At 35.7% G+C, this 2533-nt stretch overlaps 1 non-coding gene across 1 annotated transcript; it reads left to right on the forward strand.

Annotated features, from left to right (window-relative positions):
* The first annotated feature begins 314 nt into the window (after positions 1 to 314).
* On the forward strand, positions 315 to 420 carry LOC122117567. The gene has a single exon (XR_006149201.1). It is a non-coding gene; the product is annotated as a U6 spliceosomal RNA (small nuclear RNA).
* Positions 421 to 2533: the final 2113 nt, after the last annotated feature.

The following is a 2533-nucleotide window of genomic DNA, read 5'->3' on the forward strand; positions in this document are numbered from 1 at the left end:
CCATATATAAGCAAATCCCAAAATGAAACATATTTAAAACATTAAAACTTTTAACAAACCTTAACATTTGCTACAATGATCATTATGACAGGTGCCTTGTGTAGAATAATTGAATTCCTCTTCCTACACATCTCATGAACAACAAATATCTGGAATTATTTTGTTTTTGGCATGTCAATCTTGACTTTATTCTTAAATGTGTGCTTATGTAAGAAATACATGGTTCTAAAATTTCACAATTCTTTTTAACTTATTTGTGTTGAATTGTCTAGTTTAAGAAAATCAATTACACTTTACATATAAAAAAATGTTCTGTGCTCAATTTGGCTGCACATACACTAAAATTGGAACATACAGAGAAGATTAGCATGGTCCCTGCACAAGGATGACGCGCAACTTAGTGAATCGTTCCATATTTTTAAAACAACAGATGCTGAAAGGGATGTGGCCAGAAGGGAAGCCTATTGCATTCTTGGTGTGAGTGTACACTTGTTCATCCACTTTGGAAAGTAGTTTGGAGGTTCCTCAAAAGACCCCACGTAGAGCTCCCCTATTACACAGCAATCCCACTTTGGGGCATTCATCCAAATGATCACAAACAAGTCCATACTAAAACAACCACCACAGCAGTGTTTATTGTAGCATTATTTGCCATAGCTAAGATATGGAACCAACCCTGATGCCCCTCAGTAGAAGAATGGATCAAGAAAACGTTCTGTGTGTGTGTGTGTGTGTGTGTGTGTGTGTGTGTGTGTGTGTGAATGTACACTTACACAACCACTTTAGAAAGCACTCTGGTGAGTCCTCAGAAAGCTAAATATTGACGCTCCTTATGGCCCACTCATACCACTTCTAGGCATCTATCCTCAAAAACAGGTACCAATATTCAAGGACACATGCACCTCCATGTTTTCGCAGCACTGTTCACAGTAGCCAGGATATGAAAACAACCCATATGTCCCACCAGAGATGAATGGATCCAAAAACTGTGGTAACTATACACAACGGAATATTTTCCAGTCATTAGAAAGGACAAAATAATGACATTAGCAGGGAAATCAATCAAGCTACAAGAAATCATGTTGAGTGAGGTAAGCCAAAAGCAAAGAGACAAACAGCACATGGTCTCCGTGATAAGTGGATTTTAAATCCAAAATGTAAGGTGATATGACAAAATTAACAACACTTAAGAAACCAAGTACTTCCACTCATCTGATTGAATCACTACTAAATAACCCCATTCTGCTGATCAAATGTGCACACTGAAGTGAAACCAGGAAGACGACACAGAACTAGAGGGAATCAGGGAAAAACATACAACAGCTGGATCCATCAGCTGCAATGGACATTGACCAAAATGAAATAAGCAACTCAATGTCACTGAAGGGAAGGAGGGAACAAGTGGGAAAGAGGGAACAGCTGATGCTCTGCAAAACAAAGAAATGTACGTATTTCAAAACAAAAGAAGTATACATATGGAAGAAATAACTCTATTGCAAAGCTCAGAGAACTCATAAATGTTGTAGACCATGATAGACAATTTGCTCCATCAAAGTTAGAATGTGTTTGTGACTTTAACTAAGCATCACTATCCCACAATATTGTGAAATTTGAGAAATTATGTAACCACTTAATCACAATAAAAACATTTGAAAAAAAGATGAAGGTGGAAAACTAAGTTGCTCTAAAAAACAAAAAAGGAAAATATTCTGTGTGTATATGTGTGTACACACACACACACATATTACATATATATATACATATATATGTATATATATTAATTCTATGCCTCTGTCAGAAAGAATGACATTGCCCAATTTGTTAGGAAATGGAAAGACTTGGAAAAAAATTATATTAACTGATGTAAGCCAAGTCCAAAGAAACATAGGTCCCATGGTATCCCTTATTTGCAATAACTAGTATATGTCTGGGATAAGCAGAAAAGTTGAAAAAGTTATGTGTATATGATAGATAAGTTGATGTTAAGCTAAATGACCCCCAAGATAGAGACACAAGTGGTTTTTCTTTTTTGCTGTTGTTTCTCACATATTTATAATGTACAATGTGGTTTTTTTATATGTTCCTCCCCAACAGTATAACCGCCGTTTTCAATTTATTTGATGTTGGTGCATCTGCATCTTGTATATACACTTCTCTAATTTGGGGAGGGAAATGGAAAAAACAACATGCTTAAATAGGAATACAGTTTGACCCATTGTATAACAATAGATACACAAGACATTATTTTGAAAAACGAACTTTATAATTTAGGCTGGGGACTTTGGGTGGGCCTTGTGGGTGTGAGGAATGTACTTGTGGAGGTGGAAGGGAAGCAATGGTGGGGGGAAAACAAAGGAGGAGGTAACAATGCTTGATAGGAAATGTACTTATTACTTTGATCATGTAACTATATCCCCTCTGTACAGTATTTTTACAACAAAAATGTATAAAAAAGTTTTGAGATGGAAGTTTATTTTGCCTATTTTACCCATATAATATCGTTAACAAAGAAATTAATGCAAAATACTGATAT

The sequence above is a fragment of the Dipodomys spectabilis genome, unplaced genomic scaffold (genome assembly GCF_019054845.1).
Source record: "Dipodomys spectabilis isolate Male_0828 unplaced genomic scaffold, ASM1905484v1 ptg000143l, whole genome shotgun sequence".
Taxonomy (NCBI): Eukaryota; Metazoa; Chordata; class Mammalia; order Rodentia; family Heteromyidae; genus Dipodomys; species Dipodomys spectabilis.